This window comes from Miniopterus schreibersii (genome assembly GCF_964146895.1).
Source record: "Miniopterus schreibersii genome assembly, chromosome: 11".
Lineage (NCBI taxonomy): Eukaryota > Metazoa > Chordata > Mammalia > Chiroptera > Miniopteridae > Miniopterus > Miniopterus schreibersii.
Window position 1 is genome coordinate 7,885,944 of NC_138111.1, and position 21,199 is coordinate 7,907,142.

At 51.8% G+C, this 21,199-nt stretch overlaps 1 protein-coding gene across 3 annotated transcripts in view; it reads right to left on the reverse strand.

The window, feature by feature from the left end:
- Positions 1-11,095, reverse strand: part of NEK6 (NIMA related kinase 6) — a 69,120-nt gene extending 58,025 nt beyond the window's left edge. Inside the window, exon 1 of one of the 3 annotated variants that reach the window (XM_081150950.1) lies at positions 11,067-11,095. The gene's annotated coding sequence lies outside the window, so the exon portion shown is untranslated. Of the gene's footprint in view, positions 1-10,610; positions 10,756-10,964 lie in introns of those variants that run through there. The other 2 variants (XM_081150949.1, XM_081150951.1) reach the window with 2 other exon arrangements.
- Positions 11,096-21,199: the final 10,104 nt, after the last annotated feature.

Sequence of the window (21,199 nt, forward strand, 5' to 3'; positions counted from 1 at the left end):
GGCAAGGCTGGGGCACAGGCCACTAGCTTGGGGCGAACTCCTTTTGGGGCCACGATGGCTCTGCTGTCACACAATCGCCCCTCTGGGTTAGATATTTGTTCCTTGTGGTTTCTACTCCCACCTGACATTTTGCAGACGTCGTTTCTGTGACTTAGGAAGACCAGTTAGTTCCAAGCAAGGGGTCAAGCAGGTGGCAGTGGTGGCTTTTCTGATCTGAATCATCACCCATAGAGCAGAATACACAGTGAGTAAGAACTCAGACTGCGGAGTGGGGCCACTCTGGGTTTGATCCTGGGCCACCCCCCCATCTGTGGGATTTGGGGCCCATCAGACCTGCCCTGAGCTTCAGCTTTTCATCTGTAACTTGGGGTTAACAAGAGTCCCATCCTCGAGAGGTTGCGGTGGTGATTAAAGGAAATGATGTCAGTGAAGGGTACAGCATACAGAAGGTGCTCAATAAATGTCAGCCATTGCCATTGTCACGAAACCCCAAAACATCAACTCAGAAAACTGAGCATCGCGTGGTGCTTCCTGGGATCCGCGAATCGGCTCCCTCCTTTCCAGCATCTGCCAGGACTCTGCTCAGAGACTGCTCTCTCCCCCATTGTCATGTCGCATCCGTCCATAAATATTTAAACAACATGTCATCAGATTATTATAACATATGATCTATAGCACTGATGTGCTGCAGTTCTGCGCATTTGGGCTGCGTTTTCAGAATATCGAGACATAAAATATTTATGTATTTAGCCAACCACGAGATCTCACATTCTGTCTCAAAATGCTGGGTGGTGGCAAGACGCTGAACTGAGATGCGACGTGTGAAGGGGATGCCTTGTTCTCACGTCAGTTCGTGGGCATCTGGATTGTTTTTGGTTCATGCCGGGGACATGGTCATGTGGCCTGTGCACGGTGGCTGGCCATGTTTATCACAGAAAGCAGAGGGACACGGACCAAAAGACCCCATCAGAATGGGGCAGGGGTTCAAACCACTAGGAGCTGTATCATTTTCATTTCTGCATCTCCACGGGTCTGAGCATAGTAGGTGCTCAGTGAACATCCACTGGGAAATGAATTAATTCATCTGCAGCCTAAAGCACCACCCAGTGTGCTGCACCCGACATGGACTGAGTAATATTTACCCTCCTGTTTCATTCTCTCCCCATTGCCCAGCGCCAGGCCAGGCAGGGAGCGGGACCAGGGAATGTTGCTGGATGAATGGCAATTGCAGGAATAAACGCATGACCAGATAAATCACTTAATTAGCTAACAAATTAATGAAAGATAATGATTCCTGTCTTCTGGTCCTATCGCACTGTGTAAGACCCTCCTCCTGAGAAATAAAGGCTCTCCAGTAACCCGTAGTGGGTAGGCAAAGGAGCTTTTCTGGGTAATTAAATATCTCAACTGCTAACATTAGCACATCACAGTGACCATATGTCCCGGAATTTTCAGCACAGTGCAGTTTCAAGGATGCCACCTCCCCTAAGCCATTCGAGCATCCGGGAACTTCTCACACACCGGCGACCAAACAGCATCTTCCAAACCGCCTCTCCTGTCCCCAAATGTCACTAGAATGCTTTCACAGACCACTGCCCTTTTGCGAGTTTGAAAACTGTGGCCTTCATGTGCCTAACCTATAGATGACCGACGTCTGAAGAGCTGGGATATCACAGAAGTAGGCCCCAACCAAAGTTGCTAGCTTGGAGTAAAAGTATTTTCTTGCGTGTGGTTCCCAAATGCCATGCTGTCACCGTCAAGAGCAGGCAGCACCCACCCTGGTCCCCAGCCTCTACACAGACAAAAATCCAGTCCCAGTTCCTCTTGGGTTAGCTAAGGAGACTGACATTTGAAACAAACACAAACACAAAAGGCCACTAAAATTCCTGGGGGAGACAAACAAAGGAAATGCACCCCACCGAGGCAGGCTCGCCAAGTTCCCACTTGAGATCCTGGAGTAACTACATCCATCCGGACTCAGCTGGACCAGCCAAACGCATGGAGTGGGGTCCCTGTCTATCTGCCATGTGGTGCCCAGTGGTCCACCAACTAGGGAAGCATTTCCTTTCAACCTGGGAGTCCCCGTTTTCTGGGCTGGGTGGAATCCGGGGTCCTGCTTATTTGCTACACAGCAATGTCTGGGCCTAGAAGTGGCTTGTGAAAGTTTAGCCCCTTCCTTAAGCAACCCCCGAAGATATGCCCTCCAGAAAAAGAAGTGTGCTTGATAGAAAACGCACTTTAAGACAAGGCATTTGCCCATTCCAACCCAAAGCCCCTCCTATACAGACATTCAGAAGCAGCCTGTGAAGAAAAGGGGCAAGGGTGGAGCCTCTAGCCCTGGGAGGTACAGCCCTGCCTCTGGACTTAAGTTCCTCCTACTTGGGACAATTTGAGGAGGAGCCTTTCTCTGAGAAACCTCCTCTGCACAGAGAAGTCAGGCAAGCACGACTTGGCCCTTCACTGCCCACTGGGAGGGGCAAAGTTTGCTAACAGATTCAGTAACTTCATATAAACATTCTCCAAGGATCCGGCCACTTGCCCACTTAAAATTTTCCACTATGAGCCAGGCACAGTGCTGGGCACGGAGGACACAGCTGTGGTCCAGAGACCAAGTCTTACCGTCATGGAGTTCAGGTTCTAGTCTGGGAGGCAGATTACCAGACATACGGTGTCAGGGAAAGGGAAGGGCCCTGAAGAAAAATAAAGCCAGGCCAGGGAATGGAGGGGAAGGGGAAGGGACTCGTTTTGAGAGCGTGGGTATGGTGGGATCTCTTGGGAGCAGTGACTTTTGCGGTGTCCTGAAAGAAGGCTAGGAACAAGTCATGGGAATTTGGGGGAAGGATTTCAGGAAGAAGGGACAGCAAGGGCAAAAGCCCTGAGCTCAGAGAATGCTTGGCATGTTTGAGGAAAAGTAAGGAGGCTGCCGGGCTGAAGCAGAGTGAGTGACGGGGACACTGTTGAGAAGCGAGGCTGCAGCAGGCGCAGGGGCCCCACTGCTCTCATCGGGGTCCGGGAGGGCCTCAGCAGCCTTCTCTTCCACCATATGCCTGTTTTCTGTGGCTGAGCCCCTGGCCTCCTCTTAGACCAGACAAATGTTCTGTGCTCCTAGCATGGTAGCTTGGCACATGCTGTTCCCTCCAGGTGCCTAGGATGCCCTCTTCCAGGCCCTGGGCCTGGCCACTGACTCACAACCCACCTAACGAGCACATCAGACGGCAGCCTCTGCCCCCTGACTCTTTAGACCAGGCCCCCGTGTGCACGTTCCTCACAGCACTCATGCTAATGTATCAAAGCACCATATATCCTCAATTCTGTTTCTGTTTCTTTGTCCATAAAACGGGCATACTTACGTCATAGAATTGCTGGGAGGGTGAATGAGTCCATGGAGGGTTAGAATAGAATGTACCACATGGTAAGTGCTGACAAAGGGCCCATTTAAGGAAAGAATCAAAGGCCAAGGAAGTGGCAGGAGGTCCCTGGCTTCACACTGCTTGGGGTCTGCCCACACCCCAGCCCACAGCCCCACACGTCCACTTGCTCTGTGATCTTCTTGCCCTTCACTTCTGCCTTCTTAGGTCTCGGGCCTCCTGACACCCTGCCGAGCACACCTCAGATCTCTGGCTCAGATGCCCCTCTCTCCTGGAAGTCCTCTTACTTCCCCAGAGAGTGAGTCCTGAAAGATCCTTACTTAAAATTACCTGCAAGGGAGTCGAGATACAACTTGTGTCCCCACCAGCTGGGGCCGGGTCCAGGGCTGGGGTTGTTAGAGGGCCTCTGGGCCTGTTCCCGGCACAATGCCTGACCCAGAATGTTGGGACATGTTTCTTGAATGAATGAGTGAACTGAACAGCCACATGCCAGCCAGCATGGACGTATCTGTTACAAAATAGAGTCCACTCAACCCACACAACACTGAGCAGTCTGTGTTTCTGCATCAAACTTTTCACCCACAGCCCAGGACCAGACACCACCCCAGAGCCTTGGCCTGAAAGCTGCAGGGTGATCAACTAAAGCTACAGAGCAGCCACAGACATCACAGGAGACCCCAGGATAGGGACAGTCTCTCTGGGCTTCAGTTTCCCCACCTGTAAAGTGAGAGGCTTTCATGCTTTTGTTTTAAGCATCAGAACCTTTTCTTACAATTCTTCCTTCCACATAACACAGAATTAACTGTTTTAAAGTAAACAATCAGTGGCACTGAGCACATTCACAACGTTGTGCAACTGCCACCTCTATCTAGCTCTGAAACATTTTCATTGTCCCAGAAGGAGTCCCTGTGTCCACCCAGTAAGCGGTTGCTCCCCTCCCCCAGCCCCTGAGACCCACCAATTTGCTCTCTTGTCTCTAGGAATCTATGGATTCTGGATATTTCATATAAGAGCCTTTTCTTAAAATGACTCTTGTGCAAAACCTCCTCATGTAAAACAGGTAACAGGGGGAGTGCTGTGGCTGAAGGCAGGCGTGGGTCCCCCCGCACCTCCCATCCTGGAACTCACGCCCCTCATTCATAGTGGCTTTTCAGGGAAGGCTCCAATCCCAGGTCCTTTCTTCTCAGAATTCTAATCCTAAAGGTGGAGTTGTACGGCAAGTCACCACGAACAGTGTCCTAGAACCAAGAGCCTCGAGCCGGATGTTACTGGCCCATTTTCCTGATGAGGAAGTGGAGGCTGTGCACACATGAAGCCCTCACCAGAGGTGACCGCTGGGGGGTGACCAGCAGGCATTGGACCCAAAGATCTCCCGAGCCACTGGTGTTCTCCCCTCACCACACGTACCCTGGAGGGCAAATTCCCGCAGAAGCTGCCTCAGGAGGGGCGGCCACTTCCTCGGGAGGAGGGTCTCACCTCTCCCTCAGGGAAAACAAGTCAGTTGGAGGGAAACCCAAATGGCTTAGTCCGCACCAAACACGCCTGGACTCCCTTAGGCCTCTGTGGGGAGAGGGCCACTAGCTCACTTCTGACCAAGAGCTGCCTGCCCCGCCTCGGTCTCCGACAGCCGCTGCTGTCAGCACAGACCTCTGATGGGGTTGGGGCTGTGTAAATAACTAACGCGACATCTGCCTTGCTTAATGACGCACTGTGGTTGGCACGGCTCTGGGAGCCTCCCGAGACCCTCCAACTCAGAGAGGACGCACCAAAAACAGTATCAGGCTCACTCTTCTTGCCCTGCAGGGGGTGAGGGGAGAGGAACAAAAAGTACTGATTTCTAAAAATTTTCAGAAGATGCCCAGGGCCACCTGACATTTAAATCTTGCCTCTTTCCAAACTGCTGCTGTGTCTTCCCTGTCAATTTTGAGGGTCACTGATCATAGGAAAGTGCTTCAGTGGCATGTGGAGAGGGGCCCTCCTGAAACCCCTTTCTGCCTCATTTAGGACCTCAATATGCAGGGGCACTGAAATGCTCTTGACAAAGAGACGATCGTGTGACCCTGGGCAGGTCCTTAGTACCTAAATACTCTCTACGATGTCTTGCATAAAATCTGGGGAGTGAGTGGCAGGCACTTACAAGATGCTACCCACATGCTGAGCACTGTACATGCATCATTTCCTTTGGTCGTCCCCACAGACTTTACAAGGTCATAATACTGTCCCTGCTTTCCAGATAAGCAAACTGAGGCTCTACGAGGCGAACGACTTGCTCATGAGTGGTAGGTCTGGCGCCAAGGCTCCAGTTTTTAAGTGTAATTGTGGGTGAGTGCCTTCCCCTCTCTGGGCCTCAGTTTCCGTTTTCTTTTCTGGATTGTGAGCCAACTGAATTCCTCATCCGCAGCTTGGACCGATCACAGCTGAAGGTCGTTTGTAAAGTACTCCAGTTTCAAAGACGTTGGGGACACAGGGAACAGAGAGGGCAGGATTTGGGGACAAATTCCAACCCCGCTGCACACCTGCGGTGAGAAAAGGTCCGAGGGGCTCAATCCAGTAGCCTCAGCTCAGGAAGTTCTCCTTAAATGGCCCTCCGTGCACTAGGGTCAAGCACGCCCCCTCCCCCAGCCCGGTTTTGAAGTGTGAAGGTTAAACAACTCCGGGAAAATGCAGGCTCTGAATGGCAGCTTCCCTCCCCTTTCCCTGGTCCGAATTCCTTCACACTCTGTGGATTTCCTACATAAAGCCCCCTTTTCTTTGCTATGAGGTCACCATCATGCAGATGTCTCAGAGAAAGAAAGAATGGCTCCGAGTGGATCAGGGCCGCTGGAACTGAATGCATTTCAGATCCGGCTGTGCAGCCACCTTTCAGTTCTGTTGGCCCCTCACTCGCCCCCCAGACAGAGCCCCACCACTGCGGGTTTGGAGGGGTGCGGTGATCCTGCTGGTGGAGGCCAAGAAGGCCTGGCTAGAAGGCCGGTCCTTTGCCACCAGACCACCAGAGAAGTTGCCGTGGAAAAATCCAGAATTGGAGACAGTGGCAGAGGCTGTGTGTGGGGGTCTGTTTCCACACAAGCAAGTCCTGTTAGAGGGACAGATGTCAAAATGCTAGTTCAAGTCCCCAGTGTAAACGTCACAGGAAATTACACCACCAGCCAATCTGTGCTAATGTCAGCTCCTGTCTGGGAGTCGCGTCTGAGAAGGCTGTTGGTCTAATTCAGTTTCAGGCAAAGGAAGGGCCTGTGTATGTCACCCAGCTTCAACGGAACGAGTGAAGCCAATGGCCTGATTATTTTCTTTTTAAACTAACATTTTTCCAAAAAGCTACCTTGTCATTACCCAAGGGTCAGAAATGAGAAGATGGCCAAATACCAAAAAGCCACTGAGGGTCGCTGGCCAAGCCTGGCTACTGGCCACCTGCTCGTATCACAGCAATTCCACAGACACTCAGAGGGTACCCAGACCACCTCAGAGGACTGCCGCACCCCAGGAGCCTCTAGTTCCCCGGAGCTCCATGTGCTGGCTGCCATCTGAGGTGATGGCCAAGGAAAGGTCCACGGCATGTGCCCGCTGCTTCCTAAGAATGACGTCAGGGGGAAAAAAAGATAAAAATGTAGAAACAAGGACTATTTTTACCTCTCCAAATCACAGGCCAGACGGGAGAGAAATCCATCAATGCCAGAAATGTGGCTGAGCCTTCGCTCAAGATCTATTATTTCACACCTTAAATTAACGCATCTCAAAGCAATTTGCAAATGTTCATCAATCTGCAGAACATACTGGGAAGGGAGAAAAATACCTTTTCCTTTCAACACCAAAGGACACTAACGGACACACACCTCCCCCAAGCTGCACCGGTCCTCACACACATTCCTTTCCAGTACGGTGTAGCATAAACCGCGATATAAATGGAAACGAACGGGGAAGAGAGACAGGCGTGGGACTGAAATGGTAAGTGACAAGAAGCCTGTGTGGGAATGATCCGGTTCAGAACTGAGAGTCCTGCCCCTTGGAGGTAACTCTCCGCCATCAGGGGTCAGAAGGCTGGGCCCTTCCAGAGGGCAGTGTCTCAGCTTGCTTCTTTCCCACGAGAGCCTGGAGGTGCCAACCTGACTTTAATCTCGCATGACTCACCAGGGCCCTCCATTCTCCACCCTCTAACTCCCTTGCTCGGTCTGACCGGAAAAGAGGAAGGGAACAGTCTTCTCTTTCTGACAATTGTTTTGACACGTCCCTTCCGAAAGCAATCTTTGGCACTTAGAAAAGAAAAATGTGAACTGTAGCCCTTTCTATCCGACAGCTCTGGCCCTGGGCGTTGGTCACCTACCCCAGAGAGGCAACAGGGGACAAAGAAGGAGGGCAGCCTTCAGGAAGACCTCTCCCAGAGGGCTGGAGCCTACCAAGAGCAGGGCAGGAACCTGACGTGACTTAACGCACTTGTTTTTTCAGGAGAAAAGCAGGACAAAGGCAGACAGACCTGGCTGAAGGTTACGAACTTGAACTCTGGAATCAGAGGTGGATCCTGACTTTGCCATCTGCTAGTTTATGACCCTGCCCAAGTTATTTAACCTCCTGTGTCTTCATCCTCTCTATGACCAGGAAAACAGCCCTGGACCTTAGCCCCGGGTCAGACACTGCACACAGCGACTGTCTCTTTCTAGGTTCAGTGGGAGAAAGACTATGGGCTCTGCTCAGCCAAGGTAGGTTCGAATCCGGGGTCAACCGCATAGTAGCACATGATCTTCAGCACATTATTTGTTTGTGCCCCAGGCTTCTCATCTGTAGAATGGGCATCATGACAAGTTCCCATCTCACAGTGTTGGTGAATGGATTGGGTGAAATAAAGGTACTAAAAGTACCCTGGCAGGCACATGGTATGCCCTCAATAAACAAACAGTGGCCATTAGTAGTAGTGCTACTTTCATAAAATGATGAACAGCATTTCATCTCCCTGAGCCTCAGTTTTCTCATCTGTAAAATGGAGATAATAACCACCTAGCTCACAGTGAAAATTACATGAGTGGATGTGTGTTAAAGCACTCAGCACCCAGTCTGCGCACCTCTGGAAGGCAAACGTCACACTCCTAATACTGGAAAAAGGATGGGTGTGAAGTCAGGCAGGTGATAGGATTCCGCTTTTACCTCCCCTTAGTGGTCCCAGGATATGGCTTGACTTCTCTGAGTCTCAGTGTCCTTGTGGAGATAAAACCAAGAGCCATTCTCTGCAGCATGACTACTGGGAGGATTATGGGCACACAGTGGGTGCTCCATAAATGTCACTTTCCTTCCCCTTTTCCTACTCCTGCCTTGCTCAGAGCCACCAAAAGTGCCATTTGGCAAAGCTAGGGGCTCCTTTTCTTAAAACTTGAACAGCCCTAAATCCAGACCAACCTAGGCTTAAGTCTGAGACTTTAGTTTGTGGAGATAGAAACTACTCTGTAGCCATTTTTGAAGCAGACAGGACGCAGGGGCTGACAAACCACAGGGACCATTTTAAATCCTGGGCCTTTCTTCTGGGAAGTTAGGCAAGAACCTTCCCAAATGTTTGCCCGTGGGGCTCTCTGCCAGGGAGTGACTCATCCACAGCTCCCCACAGGCATATTTTATTTGGGGGTGGGGGATCGAGGGAGGGCCCAGCCTTGATGGGGGAAGGGGAGGCAGCATTTCCAGCAAACCCAGAAGGTGTTTTTTTCATTTTTTAAGACAAAAAAGAAAAAGAATGTGGGTCTTTTTTGTTTCCTTCCAGGTTTTGTTTGCTACAAGAAGACGTCCAAAGTTCACTCGGTAAGCTGCTGCGTTGGGAACAGGCACTTCCAGCCGCTCTGCAGCCCTTTCAATGAAATTCTTCTTCCATTAACGCCGTGGTTTTCGAATGTGCCTCCCAGGTTCCCTGCACATACACCCAGCGCCTGAGACGACATTTTCTGCTCAGAAAAGCAGGCTGAATTCTGACAATTCAGAGAAACTAGGGAGTTCCAGAGTTTCTAAAGTTTGCCTTAAAGCAATTAAGACTTTCAACCGTAGAGATTTTCAACACTTATAAAGCACAAAAGAACTGTCGGTCAAAACTGTGAGAACAGACCTTGGAAGACATGTCCCAAGCCTGCTGTGATCCATCTGTTACTGTCTGAGGGGCTCTTGGAGGCCCAGGCTAGATACAAATAAATCAGAGGAATAGCTAGCTACCTACTTAGCAAAGTAAGCAGACGGACACCCAGACCCAGACAAGTGTCTCTGGACCCCTGGTCTCCCCAGGGTCAGCACCCCCCTCTCTCCCTCCTCCTCAGGCCTAGGGAAAAGGTTAAACTTTGCCAGGGCCAGAGAGGGGCAAGAACAAGGGCAGGGGACCCAGAAGGCTATCTGGGAAGAATTGGACACAGGTCCCATAGTGTTAGGCCCACCACAGCCCGGCCCAGTCTGTTCCTCCTGGAGTCCCACAGAGGGTCTGGCAGCGACGCTGCCAAGGATGGGCTCTGAGGCCACCTCCTCTGCCAGACCCAGCCAGGCTCTGTGGGTTTAACCTCTGGCCCCTCATTCACCAAACAAGGCCTGGCATCCACTAGGTGCCCACACCAGGCCTGCTTCTCTCTGTGGACTCCCTGGCATCAGGACCAGCGGTGGGACATCACACAATAGTCCTGGTGGGTGCAAACCAGCACCCTCAGCCTTCATAATAAACATATTCGCACATTCCTGTACACTAATTACACACATCCATACATGCACACTTTTGTTCTCACAGGCTCATGAATACCTGCACAAATCACTTGTGAACGGTCACACACGTGTACTCCCGGAATCCACATATACTCGGTCACAAAAACGAGATCTCAGATGAAGCACTCGGCACATTCCTTGGCACGTAGGAAGCAGTAAATGGATCAGTGGGAGCCATGCCCCCCTCCCCCAACTCATTCCCTCCAAACCATACAAGCCAGGCACTCCCATGTGCACGCGCACCAACTCTGCCTAAAGCACCGACACACACTCCTGCGAACACTGCCTGGGGGCAGACGGACACGCCACCCGCGCACGCCTGGACGCACGGCCATGGACACACAGGCTCGCACGTTCACACGCGCCCCCACCTCACGCGCGCACACCCGCCCGCTCTGCCCCGCGGAGCCCGGGCGCGCGCCGGCACGCGCGCCGCCCTCGCCCGAGTGTGGGTGACGGCCCACGGCCCGGCGCCCGCCCCTTCCCCGGGCCCGGGCCGACCCAGCCAGGTCCCGGCCCCAGGCCACTCACCAGCGCGGGGCGGGCTCGGCTGCCGGCGGGAGGACGCGCGCGGGACCGCGGGCGACAGGCGGGAGCAGTGGGTCCCACACGAGTTGGCGGCGCCGCGGCCGCCCGCTCGCCCGCTCTCTGTTCCGCCACCGCCTGTGCGGGCCCGCGCGCGCGCTCCCGCTCCTCCCCGCCGCGGGGCCGCGCCGCCCCCTGCGCTCGTGCGCGCGCCGCCACGCAGGCTTGGGGGGCGCCCCCGCCGCTTCCTCACCACGCTGGATCCCTCCACGCTCCCAAGAACTTGGGAGGGCCAGCGACTCGCTCAGCCCAGGCTCCCCTCCCCATTTCAAAGATAGGGAAACTGAGGCCCGAACTCACCCAGTGAGTCAGGCGCAGCATCTCCCCCTCTTCTGGGGGGTTAGCCACTGAGGATTAGGGTCTGCAGTCAGCCAAGCCATGGGCCCCTCCCTCCATCCTCACCTAACGTTGCTCCCAGTACGGCCCTGGTAAGACTGAAACTGGCCAATCAACAAGCGCCGCTTTTGCTCCTGCCGAGTGCGCGGCCCCAAGGGTATCTGTGTGGTAGAGCTCTGCTCCCTGCCCTCCAAGTGCCAACGTCTCCTCATTGGGAGCTCCCCACTTCCTGTGGACCCCAAGACCTGTAAGAGTCAATGTGCAGAAGTTTCTGGAAGAAGTAAGACTCCACTACTGAATGCTTAACACCCCCTCTAAGGAGACAGGCTCTCCATGGGGGCCCAAAGGCATCAGTTCAGTTCCCAGCTTCACTTCCTCAGGGACCCCTCCCCCCACAGAGGAGGCACAGTTCCTGTTTCCACACTCGCGCTTCTCCACATGCAAAACGGTGCCCTGTCCCCCAGCAGGACAGGAACCAGGGATGACACTGACCTCCTGCCAGGCGCCCAGCTTCACGGGAATGCCCACTGGGCCTCATTTGCCCAGTGAGTGAACTGGCTTCAACTGGCTATGATCTATAACAATAATGACATCAGCTGAGCACCCACTGTGGGCTAGACTCTGTCAGCATTGTGGTGTTCAGTCCCACAGCCATTCTGTGAGGGAGACATTATGTTATTTTGTGCCCATTTTACAGATGGGGTAAATGAGGCTCAGAGCTGGAGCTTAGAAGGCATATTCTCTTGCCCAAAGCCACCCCGCTGGTAAGTGGCTGAGCTAGAAGCTGGACCACAGGTTGTCTAATTCTAGTGCCTGTGCTTAATCTAGACAATCCTGCCTCATGGACAACGTAGCTGTGGGCATCTGGTATGAGAAAGGTCAGACCAGGCAGCAGCCAGTCCAGAGGAGCCAGCCCAGTTCCAGTCCCTTCACTAACCCACAGGAACAAAATGGATCATTCTTCAAATTGGTTATTTAGTTGAGGATCTGTTTACAGCCTCACCTCACATGATACACCACATAATAAATATCAGATAGAGTGAAGAGTTAAATATAAAAAATAAATATTGCAGAAAATAACAGAAAACTAACAGTGTAAAAAATAACTAGAAGTATGTTACCAGCGACACTTATATTGATACTGGCTATGTTTGTGTAGCAAACATTAGTTCATTCATTCATTCACCCAACACATATATATATAAGTGCCTTCTATGGTCAGGTGCTGTTCTAGGCACTGGGGTCATGAACAAAATATAGCACAGCCTCTTGGGAGGCTCAATCTGAAGGTGTGGGGGAAGAAAAATATCTGGCATTTCAGAATAATATGTTTGGGGAGAAAATAAAGCAGGGAAGGGGTTGCAGGCCCTGGAAGAAGACCTACTGATGAGGCGACATTTGAGCAGAGGCCAGTATGAGGGGGTGGGGGAAGTGGCCAGAGAACTTCTGTATGTAGGACAGGCCCCATGCTGTGAGAGCCATCATCATGGTGCACTACAGGGCAAGAGCTTGAAACTCCCCTTTGAAGGAAACTTTGGAAGCAGTACCAGACCACTGGGAAAAGAAGCCCTGGGGCCCTGCACATGGTCCCTGTTCTCATTTTCCAGTTAGGAAACTGAGGCTCAGAGAGGTCAAGCAACTTGCTCCAGGTCACACAGGCAGCCATAATCAGCAGAGACAGGTTTAGCTGCAGGCCAGCTGATGGCTGCTGCTGAGGGTTAGGTGAGTAATGAAGTCCTGTCTACCCCCCCCACACACACACTTTGTGGACTATAATTCAGGAACGGATGTGGGTGGGCATTTGCCGAGACTCCTAGAGACTGGAGGGTTCAGCAGCAGAACTTGGGTGGGGGGAGTCATCCCCATCCTATTTTCCTGGCCTTCTTCCTCATCCCCTACCTCCTTTCCTCTGGCCAGGTCCCAGCCCCTGGTGACATGCTGGGGGGAAAATCCGGTTAATTCTGCCCAGACACCCTCCAAATCCCCCACTTTGCCCACACTACCCTGGCGAGGGCAGAGGGTGGAGGGAAAAGTTTCAGTGCAACCGGAGCCTCCCTCAACTTTTGTTTTTAACTCAGGATTTTTCATCGAGTCCCCAGATGAGTCACCAAGAAGAGGTGCTTTGCAAAATGACTCCAGAATTTGAATCGCCGTCTCCCTGCTCATGGTGCCTGGCACTCTCCCTCCCACGGTGGCCTTTGTCAAGCTGGTCTGGGAGAAAGGCTCTGGCTGTGTTCTTCCCCTGGAGTTTCAGGAGTAAGCCTGCATCGGTTCACTATTTCTCCGCATTGGGGAAGAGAAACCACTCTCGCTGGGCGCCCTCTCTTTGCCTGTCTCTCAGTGAGGCATTTCATTCTCACAGCATCCCTCGAGAGGGATCATGATTTCTGTTTTACACACGAAGGAGCTGACGTTCAGAGAAGTAAAAGTGATTTGAACACAGCTAGGATTTGAACCCAGGTTTATGCAAAGCCCATTTGTTGTCAGTATTTGGGAGGAAGGGGGTAGAATTTGGGCCTGAAGTACTAGAGTCACACCATCTTTTTTCGAAGGTCCTTTGTCCAAAATGTCATCCTGCCAACTTCCTGATGACGGGGAATTTTGTAGGGGGGTAGTCTTGGTTTTCCCAGGAAGCCTCTTTTGTGCTTGTTGTCTGGCCATGATTATTAAGAGCACCCCTTTTCACTCCCAAGAGATCTTGATTTGGATGATCAACTTTAGGGTCACCCTGGTTGTTTACAAAGGTCTTTGCATTGGGGGACTCAGATTTTACATTATATCAAATATGAAACGGGGGCCTCTTATCTGCTGGGCCTTCTCCACATCCTGCGGTCCGTGCATCCAGTCGAGAACTTTCACAAGTGTTTACGGGCTTCTCGGGAGCAGCAAACCCAGCTGTGGGGAAGGACTGCTCCCACCCCAGCTCTGCCCTTCGCTCCTCCGTGACCCTGGGCCAGCTTCCCGACTGGCAGATTTGAGTGGGTCTCCAAAAGTCCCGTAGACCTTGACCTTCTAGGCTTTCCTGTTGCCCAGTACATGCTGGGAAACCGACTGAGTATTTTGGTAAAAGCAGGGAATGCAGGAAGCATCAGTCCCCTTTGTGCCATCATATGGTTCGCTTTTTAAAACAGCAAACCTCCTGTTCAGTTAGTTTAATTTTTCAAATATTTATTTAATTTATTTTTTGGATAATACTTGCCCACAGCTTAAAATTCAAAAGGTGCAGAAGGGCACACAGTGTAAAGTTTCATTCTGCCCCTGGCTCCTAGCTACCTCTATCTTTTCCCCAGAGGGAACCAGTGTTAACAAACACACTCTGTTCCCACACACTGTTCTGTGTGAGTGTGTATTATGTATGTATGTGCGTGGCTTTTTCTTTTTCTTATTTTTTTACAATTTGGGACACAGATTCTGGGCCCATCAGATGCCCCTTCAATCATATTGTTGACAAATTGGTTAACCTCTCCATGCATCAGTGCTCTCATCTGTAAACATTCTCACAGGGGACATTGATACCCACATCACAGAGCCGATGCCTGGACCACACAAGTGCAGAACTCAGTGTCCGACCGAGATGATCTATTTGTTCATTTATTTATTCACCTGGCCAGTTATAGTTTCATTGACTAACAAGGCGGCCGTATAATTTATTGTCCAACCCAGGACACTTTTGAGAGTGAAAGGGGACACTATTGTCAATGACGCTGGGACAGCAGGTGTAACCAACTGACCATATTTCTCTCCCAGGTGTCCAGGAATCCCCCTTGGCTTTGGGGGGACAAGTGAGGAGACCGAAGCACCCTTCCTGAGACTCGTGGAGTATGTGGCTAAGGTGAGGCTCCTCTGGGCCTGAGGCCTCCTGCACACTCAGCGGGGCTGGCTGCTCTCAGAGCAGATGGAGGCAAGGGGCCCTCTGGATTTGGGGCTGATGACACCCATCCACCCAACAGCCCCAGATCCCAAATGTGAAGGAGGGCAATGGGTTGTTGGGTTTTCCAGTCCTGCCCCTGGTTTTCTGGGAATAGGTGTGATTTTTCCAGGCATCAGGACATGCCAGGCTCGTTTTGGGGACGAGGGGAGAAGGAACCAGATGAAGACTGGCAAATAGACTGGGAGTGGGAAGGAAGAGGGCAGGACAGAGAATCAGAAAGTTTGATAGGATTCTTTGAGAAGGTGCTTGCCAGAACTAATATAATATTGAATGTCAACTGCAATTGAAATTTTTTTTTAAAAAATTAAAGAAAGAGAGAGGGGGGCTTGCCACGGTCTAAGCACTGCTTGTCTCCGCCCAGCCTCAACCAGCCCTCTGTACCAGGAGGGGCAGTGAGGGGCTAACCCATCATTGAGAAAGAAAATTCATTTTCCCTCATCCAGTGATATTCTAAGGAACCTACTTTTTGGGGGTATACAGGTAGAGTAGCTCACAAGAGGAGAAACAGTGAGTGGGGGGCCCCAGAGCCCCTGAAGAAAGAGGCACATATGGGTGCTGCTTGGTTCAAAAACCACAGGCTTTGGGCTCTGAGCCGAGTTGTTCAGACAGCCCCCTGGCATAGGCAGATATTTTGACTCCACGCATTCTGCAGAAAGCCATTTGCCAAATACCATACCCCGTGCTCTGCAGTCAGCCCCCTAGAGAGGGGCTGGGGCCCAGGAGCTTGGCAGAAACCCAGGCTTGGAGCCCATCAAACCAGGTTCAAAGCCTTGTCTGCCACCTTTTAGCAGTACAGCCTTGAACAAGTCCCCTCACCAGCCAGAGCCTGTTTTCTCATTGGGAAATCAGAGGTGATAACCTTCTTCTCACCAGGTTATGGTTAGAAAATACCAAGCCAGCACCTGCTGGAAATAATATTAATATCAAGTGTTTATCAGCCTCAGAACCTAGCGCTTTACATTTTACATATGTCATTTCATTTGAGTGCCAGAGTTAGCTCCCTTTACAGATACCCATACAGCTGGTATTTGCCTCAGTTTCCCCACGTGACATAAAGGCCCAGAGAGGTAAAGTGACTTGCCTAAGGTCATGCAGCTGGGAAATAACAAAGCTGAAGTCTGTACTAGATATGTGGGTACATTTAGCTTGTACACCTAGCCCCAGAGTCTCTTCCTTAAAATAAGCGTCATGATACAGTGAGTCACTTCCTCCCTCTGGCAAATCCTACATTATTGACCTTTATTTATTTATTTTTTTAAAGGTTCAGGCTCTTAACATTTCTCATGTGGATTATTATTATTTTTAAAAAATATATATCTTTATTGATTTCAGAGAGGAAGGGAGAGGGAGAGAGAGAAACATCAATGATGAGAGTCATCATTGATCGGCTACCTCCTGCACACCCCCAACTGGGGATCAAGCCTGAAACCTGGGCATGTACCCCACCTGGGAATCAAAACTCAATCTCCTAGATCCTAAGTTGATGCTCAACCACTGAGCCATGCCCGGCTGGGCAGCCTTTATTATTTTTTAAGAAGTCCCTGATGTGTGTTTGCTAATTTCCATGGTGTACTCCCACCATGGCTGATGTAAAGCTACCAACAACTGCCTTGCAATTCCCAAATATTTGACAACCAGCTCTATTTAGCAGTCAGTTCCCGCCTGCTAGTGCCAACCAGCTCTAGCACATCACTCACTGGTCCCACCCACCCCTACCCAGGCCCTGGTCTAGTGTTCCTTGCTAGTGAAGGAAGGCAGTTAGTCTGTACTAGCACTACTGCGTGCCAGGAACTATGCCGTTGCATCCAAACCTAAGACCTCCTTCAATCTTTACAACAACCCTTCAGTGAAGGTATTATGATCCCCATTTAATAGGTGAGAAAACTGAGACACAAAAGAGTAACAGATACTGGCCAAGGTTACCCAGAAAGTAAATGGCAGAGTCAGGATTCAGACTCAGTCTGCCTGACTAGACTCTTGCCACTGAAGCAACTGTGTCTTAGGAGGTCTGGGTGGGACCCAGCAAGTCATAACCCCTTTCTGGGCCTCACTTTCCCATATGTAAGGTGAAGGAATGGAACTTTAAGATAAATCCTTGAAGGGAAGCATTGTGCATGCTTACCAGGAAGAGGTGTGCAGGAAGGACACAGTTCCAACTGTACCTGGGACACATCTACTTGGAGGCAGTGCAGTGCTGGGGAATCAAGCTGGATTGAAAGCCAGGCCTCCACTTCTTGGCTGTGTGACCCTGGGCTAGTAACTTCACCTCTCTGGTTGTGTTTTTGGTCTTGCTGGTAGTCTGCCCTGTTGTCTGGCAGCCTAAATGGGCAGTGAAGGGTCCCCGGTGTGGAAGCCTTTTCACCAATTAGACCTGGCACAAGTCCCTCTACATTTCCAAACTACCATGACTACTCTCCTTTTCCAGCCCCCATCTCCCCAAGTGGATTTAGCAAAAGCCAATGTTCTTTGCTCCCTGGTTTGGGATCCCAGAGCAGCTGAAAGAGGAGGGAAAGGCCTAAGGTTTCTGTTTTCATAGAAGGCAGAAGCCAAGCCCCACCCCTGCTCCCCCACCCATCTGGGCCCACCTCCCTCAGCCCTGCACAAGCTGGTTGGTCTTCTCAGGTTTCTGAAAGCCTGTGTTCCCAGAGGAGGCATTAAGGATGGAGGAATGCAGACCGGGGTGTGAGGGTTTAAGGGGGCTGTGCCGAGAAGCTGTCTGGGGGGGGAGCCCCCTCCACCCTGCCAGCTGCGTCCCAGCCCAGCCCCCACTGGAGAGGAAGAGAAAGGAAGCGGAAAGGAAACCAATCCAGCCGGCTCTCAGAGGAGTTCCTGAGCTCTAGGTTAAGATTCTTGTGTGGGGAGGGGAGGGGAGTCAGGGGGCTCAGACCACGTGGAGAGTATGAAGGAATTGGTTAGTTTGGGGCCTTGAGACGACGGTGGACGGGTCTGTGCAAGGGCGCTGGCTGGTGAACATGGAAGGAGGCGAATATTTACTGAGCAACTATTGCTTTCTAAGCCTTCTTACCTGTATAACCCAGTATAACTGGGCCTCCCTGCTCCCAGCCCAAGACACATCTACGCAGGGAGTCCCATCCAAGAAAGAAATGAAATCACCCACCAGCAAGCAAAAGCATGAGATTGGAAAAAAAGTATGCAACCTCCAAACTGCTGCAAAGCAAAGCAGCTCTTCCCTGAAGCCCTGGGCTGCTGGAGAGGGCAACTAGACCCATCAGCACGTCCTGCGGAAAAGCTTCCTGAAGCCAGCTGCGTGCCACACTGCCCTCCTCGAGGGCTGCTCAGGTCTTTCCTGGCCTCTCTGTCCTTGATTTCTGCATCTCCTGTCATCACCGGGGGGTCAGAGCTTCCAGTTTCCTCACGACAGCCCTGGCTTATGGTGGTTTATTACTAATCGCACCCTGATTCGTGCTTGAACGTGTCTGGGAGAAGAGTAAATGATAGGGCCTCCCTCCTCACTCCCCACTGAGCTCCAGCGTCAGCAAGGCCCCGCCGCTGAGTCGGCTTGCCAGGAAAAGACGCCTTAGAGGGCGAGGGGGGGAGCAAGACGCCTCCCCTTCCACTGTCTTGGCTCCAGCACCTGAGTTTTCTCCTTCATTCTGCACAATATTGACCTTGCTCATCGAGTCCGCATTCTATGGATGAGTAAATGAAGGCCCAGAACTCAGCACGTGCTCGGAATCAAACATCCAGCACATCCTAAGGTCGAGACTCAGCTCTGCCTGAGCTGGCCGGGTAGGGTGCTGGCAGGCAGGAGAGGATCAGCTTGGTGCACCCTGAATTCCCAAGGGAGAAATCGACAGGCTCTTTCATGCCGTATCTGGAGACCCTGAGGCCCAGAGGGGCTTTGTGCCTTGCTCAAGATCACACAGCGCCTAAGTGGCAGAGCTTGTGCTAGAACCAGGCTCCTGAGCAGACAAGAAGCCTCGATGCCACTCTGGGGGCTGGAGTGAAAGCCTGGGAGCCTGGAACACCAATATCTCTACCTCCCTCTGTGTTGGTCTCACCCAGACAATAGTATCTGCCTCAGTTTCCTTGTCCAACAGACTCTCTAGAGCCCTGTGACCCACCCAGAAGAGTGGAACCTGGACCCACACCCCAAGCCTCCCCACTGTCCCAATAGATGCCATGGCCTGGGACAGGAATAGTATTCAGATCCTGGAGCACTTATCCGTCTGCAGTGCCTGTTTGCCAGAGTCGCCGGCGTCGAATGCCACACCAGAGGGGTCCTAATTGTGTCACCAAAACTTAGTTTGATATTCAAGACCCTGTCTTCTCTTCCTTATGCCCATATGTATCCTGTGCCCCAGCCACACCGTTCTAAGTGCACCTGCTTTTTCTGCTCATGGGGCCTTAGCACATGCTGTTGACTCTGCCTCGGGTGCATGTTTTTCCCCACCTGTCTGAAGAACTCATATTCATCTGTCAGGCCCCAAATCAAATGTCCCTTCCCCAGGGCATTCATAATCACACTGGTAGATCCTATGGTTTTTACAGCTGGTGTCCTTTCTGATTGGTCAGTGACCGTGACAAGCAGGTTGTTAAATATGTAGACTCCCCCCCCCCCCCCCCCCCCCGCCGTGAAATCTTCCCTGACCCTAGGCAGGGTCTTCCTTCTGTCCCCTCGGGTCCCTTTGCTGCAGCCCTTACCCCACTGGCTGGCTTGGTCTGCCTCCTCCCTAGACGGTGAGCTCCCAGAGGGCAAGGCCCATGGCTGTTTCATCAAGGTATCTGCCCGAGCAGGTGTGCCAGCACCTTGGGCACAGATTGTGCACCTCGGAGGCGACTGCCAGGAGCCAGAGGAGCACCAGGACACCCCATATAGCTCCCATTCTTTGACAGGGGGTGCTCTCTATAGGCTCTTGCATTGAATACACTCTCGTGTCAGCTCGCCCTGTCCATCTGCATTGGTCCCAATTTACAGATGGAGAAACCAAGGCACAGAGAAGTGAGGAAACTTGGCCAAGTAAGTGATGGGACTGGGGTTTGAACCCAGGTCTAAACCTAAAGTGTCTCTGTGCAGTCTCTGCATCCCACGCAGTCCTATTGGGGCAAGGGCAGTCTCAGCCTGGGGGACTCTCCCTGGGCCTGCTAGACCCCTGCTCAGGACAGTTGGGGGCGGGGCGAAGAACACTTACCTACTATACCCACCTGCAGGCGCCCCAGGCCAGGAGGGCCACATAAGATGAGCTGACCCTTTGCCCTGAGCCCCCTTCTCTGGCCTCCAAGTCGAGCCTTGCCTTCGGCTGCCCTTGGTGTAAGTTCCACAGAAGTACCCTAGGAAGCAGTTCTGCAAAACATGTGGGACTTTCCAGGATAAACCAAAAAGTGAAGATACAAATGACCTTCCCACAGGGTCACATTAGCACTGACCACTTAGAAGGGTATCTCTGTCTCAGATGCCACCCACACGTCTGACTCTTTGTTGCTCACAAGGGGACTTCAAGGTTGCTTGGTGGAACCAACCCAAAGCCTGAATCATGAGATCTGAGTTCAGATTCAGGCCCCAGTGTTTAACTTGCTCTGTGACCTTGGCAAGACGCTTTTCCTTTTTGATCCCTGCTGGCTTTGTCTGTAAATTAAGAGATGGTTGGAAAAATGAAATGGAATGGTAAGTACCAAGTGCCTGACATGGGGATTGAAGTTCCCCCTACAAAAAAGGATTGATTAGGAGTCTAAAATATCCCTGTTCCTCTGGAGAAAGTCCCTGGTCGCCTTCCCTGCAAATCTCGGTAATCTACAAATTCCCCAGGTAATATCACCACACCTCCTTGCCTTAGATAATCTGGTTTGACCTTCAGGCTCTGTGGGTGGGGAAAGCACAGCCCTTCCTTTTGTGTCCAGAGCCCTCACCTTTCAAGCCCACGTGGGAGGCCCTGGGCTGCTTCTGGATGAGATTATCACTTGGGAGAAAGTCCCTGTTCTCAGAAAACCATGGAAATCCGAGTCCTGATGTGATAGGCAGTTAGACAGATATGAGCCGAGCAAAGATGATGTGCCAGGTACAGGAGGTCACCAGGGCAGAAAGCCCCACGTGCCTAGCAAAGGACAATTGTAGGGTGGAACCTCACCCCTGGGTGGCCTTTCCTCCCCTAGCTGGTCATGTGGTTTGGACCCCCTGACCTTTCTTCCCCTAGAGATAACATCTAGGCCTCAGCTGTATTCCAGCTCCAGGCCCAGAAAAGCAGCAAAACCAGCCACAGCTGACCTCGGGACCAGCTGCATTGGATGATGACCCCCTGCCCTGGAGCCA